Source organism: Oncorhynchus gorbuscha, linkage group LGY, assembly GCF_021184085.1.
Source record: "Oncorhynchus gorbuscha isolate QuinsamMale2020 ecotype Even-year linkage group LGY, OgorEven_v1.0, whole genome shotgun sequence".
Classification (NCBI taxonomy): Eukaryota; Metazoa; Chordata; class Actinopteri; order Salmoniformes; family Salmonidae; genus Oncorhynchus; species Oncorhynchus gorbuscha.
In genome coordinates, this window is record NC_060199.1 from 1,975,364 (window position 1) to 1,984,535 (window position 9,172).

At 43.5% G+C, this 9,172-nt stretch overlaps 1 protein-coding gene across 1 annotated transcript in view; it reads left to right on the forward strand.

Annotated features, from left to right (window-relative positions):
* Nucleotides 1-4,975, forward strand: part of LOC124016660 (actin-related protein 2/3 complex subunit 5-like protein) — a gene marked incomplete in the record, with an annotated part of 10,935 nt that extends 5,960 nt beyond the window's left edge. Inside the window, 1 exon segment of the mRNA XM_046332201.1 lies at nucleotides 3,419-4,975.
* Nucleotides 4,976-9,172: the final 4,197 nt, after the last annotated feature.

The following is a 9,172-nucleotide window of genomic DNA, read 5'->3' on the forward strand; positions in this document are numbered from 1 at the left end:
GTGGACCGACAAAGTAGTACAGGACCTTGATGGAGAGACTTGAGTAGTTGCGCTCACCTGTAGCCCTCCGCTTACAGATGAGCTCTGGCTTTACTGGACATGAATTAACAAAATGTCCAGCAACTCCGCAATAGAGGCACAGGCGGTTGGTGATCCTCCGTTCCCTCTCCTTATTCGAGATGCGAATCCCTCCCAGCTGCATGGGCTCAGTCTCAAAGCCAGAGGAGGGAGATGGTTGCGATGCGGAGCAGGGAAACACCGTTGATGCGAGCTCTCTTCCACGAGCCCGGTGACGAAGATCTACCCGTCGTTCTATGCGGATGGCGAGAGCAATCAAAGAGTCCACATCTGAAGGAACCTCCCGGGAGAGAATCTCATCCTTAACCACTGCGTGGAGTCCCTCCAGAAAACGAGCGAGCAGCGCCGGCTCGTTCCACTCACTAGAGGCAGCAAGAGTGCGAAACTCAATGGAATAATCCGTTATGGACCGTTCACCTTGGCATAAGGAAGCCAGGGCCCTAGAAGCCTCCCCACCAAAAACTGAACGGTCAAAAACCCGAATCATCTCCTCTTTAAAGTTCTGGAATTTGTTAGAGCAATCAGCCCTTGCCTCCCAGATAGCTGTGCCCCATTCTCGAGCCCGGCCAGTAAGGAGTGAAATGGCGTAAGCAACCCGAGCTCTCTCTCTAGAGTATGTGTTGGGTTGGAGAGAGAACACAATCTCACACTGCGTGAGAAAGGAGCGGCACTCAGTGGGCTGCCCGGAGTAGCAAGGTGGGTTATTAACCCTAGGTTCTGGAGGCTCGGCAGGCCAGGAAGTAACAGGTGGCACGAGACGTAGACTCTGGAACTGTCCAGAGAGGTCGGAAACCTGAGCGGCCAGGTTCTCCACGGCATGGCGAGCAGCAGACAATTCCTGCTCGTGTCTGCCGAGCATGGCTCCTTGGATCTCGACGGCAGTGTAACGAGCGTCTGAAGTCGCTGGGTCCATTCCTTGGTCGGTTCCTTCTGTCATGCAGGTGAAAGAGGACCCAGCTGACTTAACAGAAACAGAGTTTATTTAAATCCAAAACAGGGAATAACAAAAATCCTCTAGTCTGTAGAGGGAATAACTAGAGAAGCGGCCACAGACTGCAGGTCGCCGGGTAGGCGCAGGCCGTAGTTGATAGGAGCCACCTGCTCACACGCAGCATCTGATGAAGGCAAAAACACGACAGGACAGGGCGAAACGCAATCACAGCATGGTGAATACAAAACAAGGAACCGACGGGACAGGAAACGGATCACAAAGGAATAAATAGGGACTCTAATCAGGGGAAAGGATCGGGAACAGGTGTGGGAAGACTAAATGATGATTAGGGGAATAGGAACAGCTGGGAGCAGAACTGAACGATAGAGAGAAGAGAGAGCGAGAGAGTGAGAGGGAGGGAGAGAGAGGGATAGAAGGAGGGAAAGAACCAAATAAGACCAGCAGAGGGGAAACGAATAGCATGGGGAGCACAGGGACAAGACATGATAATAAATGACAAACATGACAGTAACGCCAGGGTAGTGGGTTCGATCCCGGGACCACCCATACGTAGAATGTATGCACACGTGACTACGCCGCTTTGAACAACCTTCCGGTTACTAGTCCAACACTCTAACACCAGGCTACCCTGCCACCTGCCCAACCAGAAGCCATGGATTACAGGCAATATTTGCAATGAGCTAAAGGATAGAGCTGCCGCTTTCAAGGTGCTGGACTCTAAGCCGGAAGCTTACAAGAAATCCTGCTATGCCCTGCGATGAACCCCTCAAACAGGAAAAAGCGTCAATATAGGGCTAAGATTGAATCATACTACACCGGCTCCGACACTCGTCTTATGTGGCAGGGTTTGAAACTATTACAGACTACAAAGGAAGCACAGCCACGAGCCTGCCCCAGTGAGATAGGCCACCATACGAGCTAAATCACTTCTATGCTCAATTTGAGGCAAGCAACACTGAGGCATGCATGAGAGCATCAGCTGTTCCGGACGACTGTGTGATCACACTCTCCCGTAGCCGACGGAGTAAAACCTTTAAACAGGTCAACATACACAAGGCTGCGGATTACCGGAACTTGTGCTCCGGGCATGTCTTGACCAACTGGCAGGTGTCTTCACTGACATTTCAACATGTCCCTGATTGAGTCTAATACATACCAACATGCTTCAAGCAGACCATCATAGTCCCTGTGCCCATGAACACAAAGGCACCTGCTGTAAATGACTCTAGACCGTAGCACTCCGTCCCACAGCCATGAAAGTGCTTTGAAAGGTTGGTAATGGCTCACATCAACACCATTATCCCAGAAACCTAGACCCACTCCAATTTGTATACCACCCAGACAGATCCACAGATTATGAAATCTCTATTGCACTCCCACACTGCTCTTTCCCACCTGGACAAAGGAACATGTGAGAATGCTATTCATTGATTACAGCTCAGCGTTCAAAAGCACCATAGTACTCTCAAAGCTCATCACTAAGCTAAGGATCCTCAGGACTAACACCCCCTCTGCAACTGGATCTTGGACTTCCCTGACGCCCTCAGGTGGTGAGGGTAGGTAGCAACACATCTGCCACGCTCATCCTCAACACTGGAGCTCCACCGGGTCACACAGTTGTTAAAATCAAACCCATTACTGTTGTGTCATCTGCAAACGTGATGATTGAGTTGGAGGCATGCATGGCCTGGTCCTTCTGTAGCTCAGTTAGTGAGCTGGCGCGCAATCGCCAGGGTAGTGGGTTCGATCCCGGGACCACCCATACGTAGAATGTATGCACACATGACTGTAAGTCGCTTTGATAAAAGCGTCTACTAAATAGCATATATTATTTATATTATGGCCACGCAGTCATTTGGTGAACCAGGATGCACAATCGGAGCATCCTGGCGGGCTGTATCACCGCCTGAATGCAGCCTTCCTCCAGCCCTCAACCGTAAGGCTCTCCAGAGGGTAGTGAGGTCTGCACAACGCATCACCGGGGCAAACTACCTTGCCCTCCAGGACACCTACACCACCCGATGTTACCGGAAGACCATAAGATAATCAAGGGACATCAACCACCCGAGAGCCACTGCCTGTTCACCCCGCTATCATCCAGAAGGCGAGGTCAGTACAGGTGCATCAAGCTGGGACAGAGACTGAAAAACGGCTTCTATCTCAAGGCCATCAGACTGTTAAACAGCCACCACTAACATTGAGTGGCTGCTGCCAACCTACTGACACTGACACTGACCCAACTCCAGCCATTTTAATAATGTAGGGAATTGATGGGAAATGATGTAAATATATCACTAGCCACTTTAAACAATGCTACCTTATATAATGTTACTTACCCTACATTATTCATCTCATATGCATATGTATATACTGTACTCTACATCATGATGTGTGTGTGACATTCAGTGTGCTTGCGAGTGTATGTCTGATATGTCAGTGTAGTATTTCATTTTTTTCTCATTGTCATTTTTGTACAGACAGAAGTACATTTTAATATAAAGAGATTGAGATTGAATTAATTGGTATGCAGGGTGGGGTATATTGAACAATGGGGGGATTTTGTTGTGAAGTGCCTGCTGCAATAAAACTGGAAACAAGTGTCCTTGTCATTTGCCCTCTCTGGGAGCCAAATTTTGTTGTTTTGACCAATCACAATGGGATATTTTCAGAACTGATTAGTGGGGAAAAAGCAGTTGGGCTGGCTGTAAAGCGCCGTGTTGTATATTTAGAATAGTGCTAGTGAATTTGGATGTGGACCCTGTATTCCCGTTCAGATTGAACACAACCATGGCATGTGTGACGAACTGCTCTTTCCACACTAGGGGCTAATATTCTTGTGAATCAACAAACTTTAGGTTCCAGAGCAAAATCAGTCATCCAAAGAGTATAAATTATTTTTAGTTTGCATATTCTACGAGCAAGCACGAAGCAGAGTATTTTCAGTAACCCAGGCTGCCCTAATGCACTTGTGGAGAGCTGTGAGGATTACAATATGGTGAAAACTCCATTTAGTCTACCGGAGGGCGAAGTGGAGTTAGATGATAAGTGCATAGGGGTCAATTTGGTATTGGGTGTTTGCGTGACAATAGCCCTTAGGTGCAAAATCATGTATATTTGTGAACTGTCAATTTCAGGGTAGGACATCAGGAGGCAAATTTGGTGTAAAAGGTTAAATGTTATTAAATGTGTGCAGCTGTGTTAGCGGCAGTAAACAAATGAATGAAAGCTGCCTCCTATACTTAACCAGAAACATCGAGCTCCAAATGACATCTCACAGCCACCCAGGGGTGGCTCATTTTAACAGATACATAGACATGACTACCATTGACACGTCAACAACATGTCTACATAAACCCCTTCGAGAAATAGATCAGCTAAACTGAATTATGCTGTCCGCAACAACTGGAGGACTTTTATATTGAGTTTTTCTTGAGAGCAAGAAGAAACTGGTATAAATCATCTCTGTGCCCATCGTTGACTAGTGGCATATAAATAAATGCTATGGAACAAGATGTGGTGTACCATGTAGCTGTTTAGCACGAAATATCATGCTAAGTGGGGGACATTGACCTCGGGCTCCATTCAAGCCGCATTGCGTAGGTTCAGCGCTACAGCCTGATTTAAAAGCAATCTACGTTAGCGGGGAGCGCATTCACGGTAAACACTGTCGGCTCAATCAAAAATAACCTGTACGTTGCTATTGTGCAATCTAACACTTCAGTGATACAGATCAAATAGAGTTCTCACATTGGTTTTGGTTAGAAAACTATCCCTTTAACCTTAACTTTCCCGGGTTCTGGAACACATTGCAAATTAAAATCAGTTAACATTTCCGTGGTGTTTGTAAATGAATTCATTATCCGAAACAATATTTCAGTCCAAAAGTATCTTGCCTATGCCTACTGTATTGTTGATTTTATGTATTAAATAAAATGTTTAATTGCTGCTTTGGTACACGTCTCATTTTTAGAAGAGAGTAGTCAAAGCAATAACATTTATTTAATAATCTGTCGGAAGATTATTAAATGAAGACAATACATTTCACCTAAACAAAAGTCAAACTTGACATTTTCTTAAGGATTGGCCCCCTTTTTTCAATTTTCACCTAAAATGACATACCCAAATCTAACTGCCTCATGCAAGGATATGCATATTCTTGGTACCATTTGAAAGGAAACACTTAGAAGTTTGTGGAAATGTGAAAGGAATGTAGGAGAATATAACACAATAGATCTGGTGAAAGATAATACAACAACAAACTTATTTTGTATTTTTTGGTACAATCATATTTGAAATGCAAGAGAAAGGCCATCATGTATTATTCCAGCAGTGCAATTTAGATTTTGGCCACTAGATTACAGCAGTGCATGTGCAACGTTTTAGACTGATCCAATGAACCATTTTATTTCTGTTCAAAATGTATCAAGACTGCCCAAATGTGCCTATTTCTTTATTAATAACTTTTCATGTTCAAAACTGTGCACTCAGACAATAGTATTATTTCACTGTAATAACTACTGTAAATTGGACAGTGCAGTTAGATTAACAAGAATTTAAGCTTTCTGCCAATTTAAGATATGTCTATGTCCTGGGAAATGTTGTTGTTACTTACAACCTCATGCTAATTGCATTAGCCTACATTAGTTCAACTGTCCCGCAAGGGATCCACCAATCCTGAATAAGTTTTTTAGTCACATAACTAATTTTTCCTTCATACTTAATGACATCAAATATAATTGGCAACAAATGGGACAGAACCATTTAAAAGGATAAATACAGAATGTCAATGTTTTAACAAGCATCCCTTGGACTTTTCCACATTTTGTTATGTTCGATCGGGTTCAAGTCCGGGCTCTGGCTGGGCCACTCAAGGACATTCAGAGACTTGTCCTAAAGCCACACCTGCGTTTTCTTGGCTGTGTGCTTAGGGTCGTTGTCCTGTTGGAAGGTGAACCGTCACCCCAGTCTGAGGTCCTGAGCGCTCTGGAGCAGGTTGTCATCAAGGATCTCTCTGTACTTTGCTCTGTTCATCTTTGCCTCGATCCTGACGAGTCTCCCTGCCGCTGAAAAACATCCCCACAGCATGATACTGTCACCACCATGCTTCACCATAGGGATGGTGCCAGGTTTCCTCCAGATGTGAAGCTTGGCATTCATGCAAGTTAGTTTAATCTTGGTTTCCTCAGATCAGAGAATCTTGTTTGTCATGGTCTGAGCGTCCTTTAAGTGCCTTTTGGCCAACTAAGCAGGCTGTCATGTGCCTTTTACTGAGGAGTGGCTTCCGTCTGGCCACTCTGCCATAAAGGCCTGATTGGTGGAGTGCTGCAGAGATGGTTGTCCTTCTGGAAAGTTCTCTCATCTCCACAGAGGAACTCAATAGCTCTGTCAGAGGACCAGTGGGTTCTTGGTCACCTTCTTGACCAATGCCCTTCTCCCCTGATTGCTCAGTTTGGCCGGGCAGCACGCTCTAGGAAGAGTCTTGGTGGTTCCAAACTTCTCCCATTTAAGAATGATGGAGGCCACTGTGTTCTTAGGGACCTTCAATGCTGCAGAAATGTTTTGGTACCCTTCCCCCAGATCTGTGCCTCGACACAATCCTGCCTCGGAGCTCTACGGACAATTCATTCGACCTCATGTCTTGGTTTTTGCTGACATGCACTGTCAACTATGGAACCTTATATAGACAGCTGTGTGCCTTTCGAAATCATGTCAAATAAATTTAATTTACCACTAGTGGACTACAACAAGTTGTAGAAACATCAAGGAGGACCAATGGAAACAGGATGCACCTGAGCTCAATTTCGAGTCTCATAGCAAAGGGTCTGAATACTTATGTAAATAAGGTATTTCTTAATTTTAACACATTAGCAAACATTTCTAAAAACCTGTTTTCACTTTCTCATTATGGGGTATTGTTTGTAGATTGATAAGAATAAAAAACATTTAAAAAATGTTGAATAAGGCTGTAATGTACATTTTTTGGGAAAAAGTCTAGGGGTTTGAATGCTTTCCAAATGCACTGTATATCACTTTGAAATCGTTCCCTCCCACAACAGTAGGAACTATTAGAAAGAACACTTAAAAGTAACACTAGATTAACAAATTAATTCAGGTTAATTCTTCAATGTATTTTTATTCCATATAAATTGTTACTCGTTCAGCGCAATTGCAGATAGAAATGTATTGCCCAGAACTGACATGACGCTTTCAAATAATCATAAACTTATAGGACGGACATTCCTTTTTGTCTTCTCAATGTTCCACCTTATTAGGGCTTCAACTACATGCCAACAGGGGAAAGAGGACAGTCACATCACGCGATCTACAAGTTTACCGGTATTATAACATAAATGGTGTCTAGAGCTTCATCAGTATCCATAAATATCATATGTAATTTACATGTACTATATCACTAGTAAGACCTATTTTGGGATGGAGATGCACGGTGAAGCAGTTGCTTCACTTCCAGTTTGCACATGATGCTTTTTGTTCCACTTACTCCTCATTCCTAACTACAACGCAGAATTACACACTACATGGAGGAGAGGAAAGTCACCACAAGATTAAATCAGGGTGGAAACAAAGGCCGTAAGACGAAGCAGTTTGTCCTGAAATGGTTATACTGCATACAATTCAGTGTTATGAGATACAGTCACAATGCATCAACTCTAATCCTCTTTGCATCAGTTTTAGTTAAGTAGGGATGTTTAGAATTTATTTTTCCATGAGGATTTCGTCATGTTTGTAAATTCATGATTCAGGCACAGTCCAAGAAGACATGGATGATATTCTCAACTGGACAGTAATTCTTCATGGTCTTCCCTTAGCAGCTTATCAGTCAACTTGTTTTGGCAGTGATAACTCTTATGGGAATTTGATTGTGATGACGCGGTCCATGATGTGCTTGAGGAAGAAAAAAAATAGCATGAATAAAACCAAAAGGCAGTTTGAATGAGACAGTCCACAGAATGAAGATACAGTTTAAGTCAGAAGTTTACATACACTTAGGTTGGAGTCATTAAAACTCGCTTTTCAACCACTACACAAATTTCTTGTTAATAAACTATAGTTTTGGCAAGTCGCTTAGGATATCTACTTTGTGCATGACACTATTAATTTGTCCAACAATTGTTTACAGACAGATTATTTCACTTATAATTCACTGTATCACAATTCCAGCGGGTCAGAAGTTTACATACACTAAGTTGACTGTGCCTTTAAACAGCTTGGAAAATTCCAGAAAATGACGTCATGGCTTTAGAAGCTTCTGATAGGCTAATTGACATCATTTGAGTCAATTGGAGGTGTACCTCTGGATGTATTTCAAGGCCTACCTTCAAACTTTGCTTGACATCATGGGAAAATCAAAAGAAATCAGCCAAGACTTCAGAAAAGTGCAAATCAATCCCAGAACAACAGCAAAGGACCTTGTAAAGATGGAGGAAACAGGTACAAAAGTATATATTTCCACAGTAAAACGAGTCCTATATCAACATAACCTGAAAGTCCGCTCAGCAAGGAAGAAGCCACTGCTCCAAAACCAACATAAAAAAAGCCAGACTACGGTTTGCAACTGCACATGGGGACAAAGATCATACTTTTTAGAAATAATGTCCTCTGGTCTGATGAAACAAAAATAACCGTTTGGCCATAATGACCATTGTTATGTTTGGAGGAAAAAGGGGGAGGCTTGCAAGCTGAAGAACACCATCCCAACAGTGAAGCACGAGGTTTGCAGCATCATGTTGTGGGGTTGCTTTGCTGCAGGAGGGACTGGTGCACTTCACAAAATAGATGGCATCATGAGGTAGGAAAATTATGTGAGTATATTGAAGCAACATCAAGACATCAGCCAGGAATTTAAAGCTTTTAATGCCTTGCAAAAGTATTCATCCCCCTTGGTGTTTTTCCTATTTTGTTGGATTACCCCTGGAGAACGGAACAGGCAACGAGAACAGATTGTGGACTGTGAACTAACTGGTTGCTGAATTCCCCACATTCCCACAGTGTGCAAATCTCCCTAATAAAATTCCCCATTTGTATTCTAGTTGTGCTTGATGTGCGTGTTTGGTTATTGAACTTGGTGACGTGGAATCCCCACCCCCGTGAGCCTGCTACATTTGTTATCTAGAGACTGGACAT